Here is a 12870-nt window from a genome sequence, read left to right as displayed (position 1 = left end):
TATATATATATAAGGGAGTAATTACTCATTGACATCCACCCGAGCGCAGCCATACGACTACAAAGGAAAGCTATACAGCTTTCTCAGAAACTTCGTAGTTAAAGAAAAATTCGTCCTGGTCCGGGTTCGAACCCGGGACCACCGCTTCACCGGAGCAGTCGCTCTACCAATTGAGTTAACCGGGACGGCAAGCTGTATAGCTTTCCTTTGTAGCCGTATGGCTGCGCTCGGGTGGATGTCAATGAGTAATTAATCCCTTATTACAAATCTACTCCACCTTGGGGGATTCCCCTAAACATTTGACCAACACTGTTCCCACTTCGAGTTATTGATCAATTCGATCTCGCCCTACCATAAGCTTGCCGTCCCGGTTAGCTCAATTGGTAGAGTGACTGCTCCGGAGAAGCGGTGGTCCCGGGTTCGAACCCCGGACCAGGACGAATTTTTCTTTAAGTACGAAGTTTCTGAGAAAGCTGTATAGCTTTCCTTTGTAGCAGTATGGCTGCGCTCGGGCGGATATATATATATTTTTTTGGTAATATCACAGAAGCATCGAAGTCGGTCGCTCAGCGTCTCATGCGCGTGAGCAGACGAGCAGCGGTGTTACGACGCTGCAACTGGCAAGTGCTCTGTGCGAATGCGCCTACTCTCGTCAATAGTACCACTGCAGTCCTCAATGGGACGCTGAACGACCGTCTTCTCGAAGCTCCTGTGCAGTGCTTTCTATCCGTGATAACAATAAATAATGGAGAAATGTACACTGTGTATATATGGCCATTGAGGTAGGAGGAAAGGCTATGCATTCCCCCCAGGGGAGTTTAGAACGAGAGAAAGTAGTAGTTGAACAAGTACAGACTGTTGCAACGCTAAACGCGCACCGCAAAATGCTTTCCTCGGTTAAACCGCTCGCTTATTCGCGCTGGAATTTGACGCAGTGATGGCATACGACAGTCTTGCTTTTTCAATACCAAGTTTGGATGATTTTCAGTTTTTGCCAAAAGTAACCAGGCTGCACAGTTTGCTTCTCGATCGTATATTACAGCTACTATGCCAGCCCTCAAGCTCCAAATCTCTGAACAGTAAGGAGAACCCATGACCTCACCTTCAAAAATTTTTTTTATCTTTAGGGAAGCCGTGAGGGCTGTACTATACGGATGAGAAGCAAACCATGCAGCCTGGTTACTTTTGGCAATGACTGTACTCATCTGTTTGGATCCGCATTAATTATATATCCGCGTCGTCTGCAGTACTGCCTCGCCCCCATAGCAAGCAGCTTTCACATAGGGCGCTTTAGAGTTGCAAAAATTTTTAGAAGATAAAAGCCAAGGTAGAATACAGAAGCTTCATTATGCACTCGGCTGGAATTGGCAACTGTTGCAACTAGCGTTCTAAGTATGCATCGGTATTCCTTTTTTAAGGCGAAAGCCTTTAATGGCTCATGCTTGCGATGTCCTTCCATGCTCGCGGTGTCCGCCCGTGCGCGGGAATCGTCCCAACTGGGGCCTCTCCTCCGCGCAGCGGCGCTACCTCCTCCCCTCCTTAACAACCGGCGCGCCGGTAGGGGACTCAGCTGTGCATAGCAACCGTGACGTCACACAGTAGCGGTAGAACGAGCGCGCGCGCGTCGGCGGTGGCAACTGCACCATCGCTCCTTCGCCAGACGCCTCGTTGCAGTCGAGTGAGAAGCATGGCTCCGAAGCGGCCCAGTGATTCCGCGCCAAGCGGTTCGGGGAAGCGGCAGTGGGTTGACCACAAGGCTTTCGCCAAGCGCACTTTAGAATTTCCAAAGTGTCGTCGGTATTTTTTTTTTATGGGATAGCATTAGAAACGTCCCATGTCGGAAAAAGTATTCGCCATTCTCTGAAGCCTCTACCTGCCACCTGCTGCGGTTGAGAGTTGGAAACATGGAGAGATGGGAATCCCGTTCTACACGTATAGGGGAGAGCAGGTAGGGGCCGGAAGGCGTAGAGTTTCTAAATATTACCTAGAGAAAAGCGGGCGCTAAAGTCTATGCGTCTTTCTTAAAAGAGCACCTCACCCACCGTGGGAATGCCTGGAAAACAAGTTATCTTAATTGACCTGGATATTGCTAGCACTGAAACATAACTACGACTACAAGAATACAAATTTTCGCAAAAGTATATTGCAAGCAAACATTGTATTACAACAGTTATGTACACTGAAATAAATAAGCAGAAAAGCAGATAGGTGTAAAGGAGCACCGAATTTGTCCACTGTGAGAGGGCATCTCTTCATGTCGGCAAACACAGGTAGCCACCGAAATCTATTTTTTGCGTCTAACAGACACACATATTTCATAAAAATTGTTATCGCTTAAAACGCAACAGTTTAGAAGCTTTCGACTTGGCGCTGTAAAAAATAGAAACGTTTCATTGGTGCTGTCTTGCTTTTAAGGTTGGCGCCCCATGTTCGTGCATAGGCTGTGGTTTGTGCGATGATAAACATGCCCAAACCCTCGCCCTTGTATGAGGAACTTGTTTGTACGTGCTAAGTACCGGCTCTCAACATGTCCTGGCACTGCTCTTACAGAGTTGGGAAGCAGAACATGGAAGCAGAACTGATGTTACAGTAATTTAAAGAAATAAAACCAAATATGCTAATTAGGAGTCACAAATTGAGTGAAATGGAAAGGCGGTGTTATGATGCTTATTGCATTGAAACAAATGGTCTGCATGTGTATGAAATGCAGTGGCGTAGTATTTCGTGCAGTGTAACCTAGGTAGTGATTGGTGATTAGTAATCGGTAATGTTACCAGTAACTGCAATTGTAATCGATGGCTGTGATCGGTAATGCGACAACTGCGATTGTAATCGATGACTGTGATCGGTAATGTGATTGTGAATTGGCAATCGGCGAGAAACAAGAAAGAAAAGGAATCAACAGCGACAAAAAGGAGAAGGCGCTATCACGTCTACTCTTAAGGTGAAGATTAAGTCTTAATCCTTTTGTTTTTTCTTCAGTTGAAGATAAACATGTGGTATCCCTCTTGGAGTGCAAGCAACTAGAGGAAGTTACCTGGAACTTTCACGCACGGTGTTCTTGTGTGGTAAACAGCTGCTGATGCGCTGCTGCCAGTGCATGGCGTTGCCGTTCTTCGGTAGGCACTCTGTACAGTTCGAACCGCCCTTGTCTAGTGGCGCTCTTCTCAGCCAGAATCTCTCCTGAACTCCTCTTCTCGATAAGAAACACAGTCAGAGGACAAAAAAATAAAGTTTGTGCCCACCCGAGCACCACTGGAGATGCGTCGTTAGAGAAACAGTCCAGCCGTGTTTTTATTACGATCGCTAGTAGCAGAGGGAACAGAATAAATGTGGTGTTCATCGCGCAGACGCTGTGCTTGAAATATGATGCTTGCTTATTTCTTTTTTCTCTGCATCGATATCCTCAGCGAGGAAGTTGTCTTTTTTGTCGCTAGGGCGGATATTTTCATCGCGTAAACCGTGGTTAGTGCTCCCAAGGGATCACTTCATCGCGCCCCGTGATCTCGTTACGCCGGGATTGTTGCCACACGCATGCAACCGCGTTGCCAGGTCCTCAGCAATTGCGTGCAGCAGAGCCTGACCCGCGTCTCCGAGTGGTTCAGACGGGAGACGTGGCAACGAGCTGGCCTTAATCGCATTTTCCTCGTCTCCTTCTCGACAGCGTTTCGCAAGAGGCTGCCTTTGATGTCCACATTTACGAGTTAGCCCAATCAGCGTTTATTATTTTTAGTAAGCAAAACCAGATGCATCCCGTTTCACGAATTTTTTCCCCGTAGTTGGATATAACTTGCTGCGAAGGTCCCCCTTCGAGAAAATGGTGCGCAAACAGGGCGTCGCAGTTGAAGCGAAGGATGAAATCCGTAGCAGGTACAACGTACGGTAATGGTTCAATATGAGGATTTCTTTTACGCCTGCCGAATAAAGCTAATAAATTTTCCTTAATACCGGTCACTTTCTCAGCAACAAGAGTGCAGTAAACGAAAGAGGAGCCAAGAGATAAGGTATATCCTAAAACTGAAGCTTGGGCGAGTTCGTAGTTCATTGAGTAATACAGCGCTCGTCCTTGTGCATCTCCCTTCGACTATTTTTTAAATTCTTGCTGTATTACGTACTCAATGAGTTATATGCAATGTTTTTTTCAGTCCTCTCAAATAAAGAACAATAACTGCACCAAAGCATTGTAATACGCTTTGAGTAAGCCTATAGAGTGGTTACCTTCACATTGATTTTAAGCGCACATCGGTGACTTGGATTACAAGGGCGCCGCGCGCATCGTGAGGGCTAGGCCTGAGCTTGGAGGCGGAGAGGGAAGCCGAAACGTGCGTGTACAGAGAGGCACAACACCTCTTTTCTACAAAAGCTTATTCTCTTTCTTTCTCTGCGCCAAGGCCGTGAATATTTTTTTTTTCTGGCAGAAAAGATTCACATAGTTGCACGAAGCCGCAGTTACTAACGGTAGATATCCGGGCTTTAACGCCCTGAAGCGACGCACGCGCTATGAGTGACGCAATTGTGGAGGGCCTCAGATTAACTTAAGACTACCGGTGGTTCCTTAACGAGCGCTGACATCGCTCAGTACACCGGCGTTTTTGTATTTCGCCTACATCGAGATATGGCCACCGCGGCAGAGATCAAACCCGCAACCTTGGCATCGCTAGCCGGACACCAACGCCACTGAGCCTCCGCGGGAGTAAAGAACAATGGAGACTGTGCGCTATGCAGAGCCGCCAAGCACGCCCGAGTTAGAAGAGCTTTCCCCCGAAGATCACGGCTCCAGTAATGAAGTGCAATGACGGTGAAGAAAATACGGGCAATATCCGCAAAACTTCTTAGTGCGCTAGCAGTAGAATCCCCAACCTCAAATTTCGCCGATGTCTGCTTGTCCGAAGCCTCCAGCAGGTGACCCCCCTGACACAGTCGTTGTGGCACCGGGTTGTGCCACAACGTGCCCACCGGGTCGTGAACAACCTGCCAGCAGGCTTTACTGCGTGCCAGGCTCTTTGTGACCACCATGAGGTTGCTCAAGAAGAGCAACCTGGGTCTCACAAACCTCACCGACGACAGCACCTGCCATCGCCGAGCCATCGCTTAACCGCTGGACCATGACCAATTCCGCACATGTGGGCACTAACCCATGAATGCATGGTATCGTGTAATATATAAGGTGTAGTTCAAATCCAGTTTCGGCGTTGAGTCAGAAGCCTGGTTGAAAACCGAGCCCCGAACCGAAACCGAAATAAACGCCGAAGTGCAAGCGCACCGAATTCGCATTTGACCTAGCCACGCTAAATCGTCCCCCATTTTTTTTTCTTAGTTCAGTTTGCAATTCGTCCGCGTCTTCATTTCACGTCTTTAAAGGCTGGGTCACACTCATTCGGCTGCTGTGACTGACCGCTGTTCGCCCTTCGCTTACCACCTATGCAAGCACTATCTAACTCTAACGAAAGTGCTCTGCCTTACGTAAGCACGGCTACGAAACCCATCTTTTTATGCGAAGCATACTACTTTAGCTACCACTTCAGCCCTTCACCGCGGTTATGCGCCTCCAAATCACGTGATACATGACGTCACACCACGTGGCACGATGACGGCACGACAGTAGAGAAACGGGGGCCCACCTCGCGCCGTCGCTGTGGTTGTGCGCCTCCAAATCACGTCATACATGACGTCACACCACGTGACACGATGACGTCACGACAGTGCAGAAACGGGGGCCCACCTCGCGCCGTCGCTGTGGTTGTGCGCCTCCAAATCACGTGATACATGACGTCACACCACGTGACACGATGACGTCACGACAGTGGAGAAACGGGGGCCCACCTCGCGCCGTCGCTGTGGTTGTGCGCCTCCAAATTACGCGACACGATGATGCTTCGCGTTCTCCAGGCTTAACCAAGTTAAGCCTCAGTCATTTTTTAAACCACAAGTGCTTTTTTTTTAATTAATGACTGTAAAGTGCATATTCCAGTGTAAAATCGGCTTTTAATTGGTCGCGAACCGGGCATTAAAAGTGCCCTAAAGACAATTTTTGTTCTGAATAAATATTGATTTTATGGCTTTTTTTTTCCTATGTTGATATGTGCTGAGGAACAAAAGTATTTGTAGCTGAGAAAATTTTATTAAAAATTGTCCCACCACTCGATTCAAACTCTTGATGCCTGCACCAAAAAGAACTCCGGGATCAACGTTTTTCAATGAATGCCGATGTCGTCTAGTCTCTGAGATCCGCGCCCAAAAAATGTTGACGCACCGCGCATTTGTTGCACAATCTGCGTGTGGCAGCGACACATGAGTTATGTTTTTATTGCGACTGCACTACTTGTAGGGGGCATTCCCCGCGTTTAGCCGTTGCCTGTCTGTGTCTGTGTGCGCCTGTCTTTTGGGTCAGCAGCCGAATGCCATAACCCCTGAGCCACCGCGGCGGTGGTGGAAGTACTTGACTGCTTAAAAAAAGTATATAGCGAAGTATACGCTTCGTTAAAGGAAACGTATTTGACCCGACGTTTCGATCGGAAGATCGATCTTTGTCAAGAGTGAATGGTCTTCGCTGGTGTTTCTCTTTTTATAGGGGTTTGACCCAGAACAGGTGAGCGAGAAACGGATAGCGAGTACAGAAGTAAGTAAAAGTAAAAAATATACAAGTAAAAATAAAGTTGTTCATTCAATTACAATTTCAGGAGTGGCTCCTGTAATTCGTTTTGTTTTTGTATTTCTTCGTCGTTAAAGAGATAGGTATCTTCGTTTGCAGTTTTATGAAACACTGTATATCTATTGTCATCGTCCTTTTGCAATCTTGTGTAACGCTCTGTGACCGCCATCTTCCTCCGGTGCTGTCAGTTATCCGAAGCAGCCGGGACCTTTCGTGAAGCTGTCGCCAGAGCTTTTAGTCCCGGCTCCTTCTTAGCAAAAAATAAACTTCAAACTTCGAAATGAAAAAAAAAATTACGCAAAAACTTAACCATTTCCCTCGGCATCCTCATTTTTGGTACACGTCCTTCGTGGTGGACGCACGGTTTTCGGATCGTGTTCTCCCACCTGCACCGACCTGCCCGCTGCACTGCCGCTGCACCGAATTCCGGAGGCGCGGAGAGAAGCAGGGTCTCCTAAAAGTGAAGGGCACCCGCGACGATGCTAGGGACAGGCAGGGGTGGAGAGGGAAGGAGGAGAGGGCGCCCCTTTGGCGTCCGTTCGTACACACTAATGGAGTCAGCCTAATTCCGTCCACGCGTTGCGTCCCGGGGCGATAAACGAGGATCGATATGTACGCGCCGGAATCAAGCGTCCCCTCCGAGACGCATTAATTGGGAACGCGTCTGGAGAGCCGCGCCGGCAAAACACGGTCTGACAGCACGGGCCACTGCTCTGCGCCGCCTACCCAGTGCGCGCGTGTGCGTGTATGCTCTGGAAAGAGAACCCCCCGGGGCTGCGCTTGTTGGCCTCCCGGAGTCTAAATTGTAAAATGGCGGCGAGGCCGCAAAGTGCTCTCTCGTGTCGTGTGTAAAACGATCCCGCTGTGAAGCTCACCAACGACCCCTCTCCCGGCCTCGAATCACCTCCGAAGTTCAGACTGTGTAGAGCAGTAGCTGTATGTATAAGTACATTTTCTCGGGTGTGAACTGCATCGGCGTGGTATGTCGTAGTCGATAACTTCTGCCATTACTTCGTGGCCGCCAAGAACTATCTAGAGTGCTTCACCTCTCGTCGTGCAATTTTGGCGAGCTTGGGAGTTGATGCTTTAGCGGGGAGGTGTGGGACAGCTGTCATCATCCTTTGCTCACCCTGAGTGACGGCGAAAAGTCTCGGAGTTCCTACTTTTTTCTTAAAACGTTTTGCACTCCTTTGACTGTAGCCTCTGCATCCTTTCGTTCAATGCGTTACCATGCAGAAGGCAGAGCCAAATTGACTCCGCACTCTGGCTGCAATTGGTAACAAGGACGCTTATTTATTTATTTTATTTATTTATTTCATACTGCAGATCGTCTTACAGATCCAAGCAGAAAGATTGCGGGAGATTGCGGGAGAAGTTTTGATAGCATAAAAAAATGAACAGTGACCGGAAAGGAAACTTGTTCATTTTGTTTATTGCTGTGAAGAATCCCACCTTCTTTCTTTCTGTCTTCTGCGGGGATTTTGTAAGTTTCCTAGTTCCCTCGGCGCACAGACATCCCCTTTTATTGCGCATCGGTTTATAGCGCGAGACGGGCGAACTGTCGGGTCTTTCGAGGTCTGAGAACCGGCTAAGAGATTGCGGTCGTCACTGGCACTCAAGGGAAGCCAGAAGCTGAAGGGAGCTGCTGAGCCAGATGGCAAACACAGTACTGAAAGAGTGCGTGTTACCTACTTGAAAAGCGGGCGGAAGGATGCAAGCCCAAAATTGGAAATCCGGAAAAGGCACCCACGTATTACATCGTGCGGACAAATAACATCCCGCAGTATTTTTCTTCCGTCTTTATTTTGTTTGGCTTAACGGAGGTTTTTATCTGTGCGGCTGGCGGAGATTTGGGTTGCTATGAATGCAAGTGTTGACTTTTCTTATTGCTGCACCATCTCCTTGAAATCCCTGTCGTCAGCCAACCGGGCATATCCAGCCGTTTCGTCTTTCGCGAAGAAGCTCCTTTTGACCGAAAGGCACCACTAGACGCCGAATGATATAGCGTAGAACTCAGAAAATAGAGCGGAATTGAAAAAAAAAAAAAACAGAAGACGACCAAATGAAAGAAGATAGAAGTAAATAAAGCAGCCACTTTAATTCATTTGGAATGGTACGTGGCACTCTCCACAGCCCCGATTCAAAGGGGACGCCAGTATGATCTGCAACGGGAGCGACCACCCGGCTGACAACCTCGATTGGCAATGCTGCCACGCTGAATGGCGGTATCGGCTACAGTCAGCTTCGTAGAGTAACTTTGTTTTAATATGGTAGAGAGAGAGTGTGGTAGATGGTCCTTGGCGATCACAAAATGAACAAGGGAGGGGAAAACCTCAGGTTGCTTGAGCCAACGTTTCGACAAGGGAACTTGTCTTCGTCTGGACTTGTCTTCGTTTAATATATTTGGACAAACTAAAAATATTTCCCATTTATACTAAAGGCACGAGAACATTTGCGCAATCTCCGTCTCAATCGCTTCTTGCAAGTTTCAAGCGTGGCCGGTGGAGGTTTGTGTTTCGCCGAAATCATATGTATAGAGTAACGAAGAGTCAGCGAGGAACGAGCTGATCATGTGTGCTTAGGCTGCGGGGCTGAAATTCGTGCGCTGAAGCACACTCGCGACCTTTCGAGCATGGAGGGTGGGAGGCCTTAAGTTCGATTCGAACGCCGGCCAGGAGAAAGTCCCGATCCACGTAACGAGGTGATCGCGTTACGGACAAAAACAAATGCCGCGTGATCCGGGCGAGAGGAAATGTAGCCGCGCCGGATCGATCGCCAGGGCCTCCACCTGTTGCGAGGCAGAGCATCGCCCGGCGATGCGTTATTTTTAAAGCCCCCGCAGCAGGGAGGTACATTCGCGCAGTCAGGTTAACGTCTAGTTCAACGTATATTCGACAGAAATGTTTAGGGGATGCGGGTCCCTGCGGAAAGAAAAACTGTTTCGGCGAAGTCAAGCAAGCTTATCACCTAGGATGCCTTCAATATAAATGACGATATGGGAAACGGCAGCCTGCATCCGCTGGTATTAATACCAGGCGACTGGATCCAATGAAGCGCTATATTAAATTTCTTTCCGAGAACGCGGGTCCAGTATAAAGTAACGTCAAAGCTTCAGTTAATCAGTTAATTAGTCTAAGCCACTGTTCTCCGTTTCCTGTTCTCCCACTAACTCCCACATCGCGCCAACGGAATCTGTGCATGATGGTTAAGAACGCTATTAAAACTCTCATTTTTTTCAATTTTTGCCCTTTGCACTTGTTTGCACTCTTCCTCCGCCACTTATAGGACCAGACCGGACAGGATGTTAATATACGCCGCTGCCAAGGTCTTTCACGTGGGAGTGTAGGCCTGGCGTTTGGTTTCGAGAAACTTGTCCAGCACGTTCTCGACAGCATTGTGTCAAGCAGCGTTCCAGCTGAGGCCTAACGCACAGAGAAGCCCATTGTTCCATTTTTAACTCGATATTTCGATGAATATTCATTCATCGAAATATTTTGATGAATGAATATTTCGATGAATTTCGATGAATTTCGACAAATTTCGACGAATGCAGGTAACGTACACTAATTCAGGAAGGCGGAGTGATGCCCTTCCAGGAAGTAGTATAGCGCATTCACAAGAAAGGAAAGAGAAGAATACGGAACAAGCTCGAACTTTGATCTGACTTTATTTGCAGCCCATGGGATGCAAATAAAGTCAGATCAAAGTTCGAGCTTGTTCCGTATTCTTCTCTTTCCTTTCTTGTGAATGCGCTATACTACTTCCTGGAAGGGCATCACTCCGCCTTCCTGAATTAGTGTACGTTACCTGCATTCGTCGAAATTCATCGAAATTCATCGAAATTCATCGAAATGCCAACATATGTAAACATGAGGCAATACATACTCAGTATGAATTCCCGTAATCAATTCCCATTCACGCATACCGTTAAATTACATCAGTTCAGCCTTAAAGAGAGCAAATGAAGTCAGCGCCTACCTCCCTTCGTTCTCCTCATGTCTCGCGAATGCGCTTACGATTTCCTGAAACTATGAACCATCTATTCAGCTCGCCTTCAAAGGATCACCTGGGAAATACCGTGGGTTCAAATGCCACCAGTGTCCCCTAATGGCGATGTTAGTCAACGCTCAGACAAAGGAGTTCAACAAAAAAGACAATTGGGCATGTTGGTTTGAATCTAAAGCTCAGTGCTCGTGCCAGATAATTTCCGGCTCATTAGCGATTGACAACAATGTGAGGAAAAATTCGGGGGACACTCAAGCTCCGCCGTAAGGGACTGGCACGATAGCATTAATGGGTCACTTCAACAGCCTGAGGTCCTCTTCGCATTATCACTTTGCAGAAACGGACGCTGTTGTTCATTTTATTTTTTTATTTACCACAACATACACAAGGTCTCCCTCAACCAAGTCTAATGAACGTTCCTCAGTGGTTGGGGGGTAGAGCACCCGGCTCATGAAACAAGGAGCAGCGGTTCGAGTCCCAGCTTGACCATTTTCCCTTTCAACGCAGTTGCTTTTCTTTCTTCAGAGGCACTACGCAGTGGTGTTGCAATCACGTCACGACCTTGAAGACCAATGTGGAATTGTGGGGTGACGTCATTGCTGTGGTACTGTGTGATCATTGTCGTGTGTTTGAATTACCAGCGCGAGGTCACGCGGTTGCGACGTCATGACCTTCTTGACCAATTCCAATTCAAACGGAGGAATGTGGCGCGGTCCATCTGCGGCGACCGCTGCGTAACGCACCGCCCGAGTAGAGGGTAAGTAAGCGTCGGTGGCGCCGCGCGCTCGAGAGGCGGACTGGAGATGCGCGATTGTCGAACAAAGAACGCTCTACAACTATACAGATATGAAGGGGCTCTCATAGCCTCCATCTATATATCCTAAAATATAAATACCTTCAAGCTGTCGTTGAATCTCGCGATCCACAGTGGCAACCATTCGTTCGGCCTTTTTTTTTTTTTTTCAAGTCGGGTTTTCATGTTGTGAAGAACAGGATGAAATAGGGAAAGCAAGACACCGTAGTGTAGACTCATAGGTGATGAAATGCAACCGCGCGATACACACACTGTGCAGGACGAGTGCAATGTGTGTTTCGCCGTGTTTCTCGCGCCGTTGCATTTCGTCAGCTACATCTCATTACCACCAACTAGCGAAAAGCGAAGTAAACTGGAACGTGGCAGAAGACTACGGATTAATTTCGACCACCCGCCATTCTTGAGCGTGCTCTGACATCGCAACCACAAAGGCGCGTCTTAAGCGTTTCGCTTCCGCTGAAGCGTTGCAGCCGCTGCCAGGATTCGATCCCGCGACCTGGTGCTGCCCTCCAGGCTCTGCTTCAGCGCTCACCTTCCTCAGGAGCACCGACGAGGGCTGCCACACGCGCACGTTCTTCTCCAGCAGTCGCTCGGTGGTGCGGCTCCGGAAGGGCCTCTGGCGAGCCTGGCTGGCGCGCATCTCCATCGAGCAGTCGGGAAAGCTGTGCACCACCGACGACGGCGGAGGCGGCAGCCGACGGGTCGAGCGCTGGTATTGCACGGGCGGGGACTGCGGCTGCGGCTGGTACCGGTACTGTGGGCGCTCATGTTGCAGCTGCTGGCGTTGAGGTTGCTGCTGGTGGTGCTGCGGCTCCTCCTGTTCTTGCTGCTGATCCTGCGGCTGATGCTGCGGCTGATGCTGCGGCTGATGCTGCGGCTGATGCTGCGGCTGATCCTGCGGCTGATCCTGCGGCTGATCCTGCGGTTGATCCTGCGGCTGATCCTGGAGCTGCTGCTGGTGCTCGGGCGGCGCGTGCGACGCGGGTTCCGCAACGTCGCCCTCGCCGGACGTCGACGACCGAGACATGGCGGATCGCTGACAGAAACGATGAAGCTTGCCTTTATTCTTCCTCTTTCAACACGCTCTTTCCGCGCGCTCTCCCCACGCGCCACTGCCGTTATGACGGCGAGGATCGTGAGCCAGGATCGCTGGCGATTGGACCGGATCGTTGAAGTTGTACTGGGGAACCAGCTTGAACGTATTCACATGAAGACACAGGAAGAACGCATGTAGTTCGTGTGCATAGTCTTCGCGTACGCTTTTCCTGTCTTCTCAACACGTCCAAGTTGGCTCCTGAAGCCTATGGTGAACCAAGGAGAGAGGAATGTCGCTGAGTGGCGAACATTTTTGGGAAATATGAAAAGTCGGTCACAAATCTCGAAAAAATGCATATGCTGC

The 12870-nt window shown here is 48.9% G+C and overlaps 1 non-coding gene across 1 annotated transcript; it reads left to right on the top strand.

The window, feature by feature from the left end:
• Nucleotides 1-365: 365 nt before the first annotated feature.
• Nucleotides 366-439, top strand: TRNAS-GGA (transfer RNA serine (anticodon GGA)). Its single transcript has one exon. It is a non-coding gene; the product is annotated as a tRNA-Ser (tRNA).
• The last annotated feature ends 12431 nt before the right edge of the window (nt 440-12870 follow it).

The sequence above is a fragment of the Amblyomma mixtum genome, chromosome 2 (genome assembly GCF_055824585.1).
Source record: "Amblyomma mixtum isolate Tamu chromosome 2, ASM5582458v1, whole genome shotgun sequence".
Lineage (NCBI taxonomy): Eukaryota > Metazoa > Arthropoda > Arachnida > Ixodida > Ixodidae > Amblyomma > Amblyomma mixtum.
The sequence above is the reverse complement of the archived record's forward strand: the minus strand, read 5'-3'. Positions and strand labels throughout refer to the sequence as shown.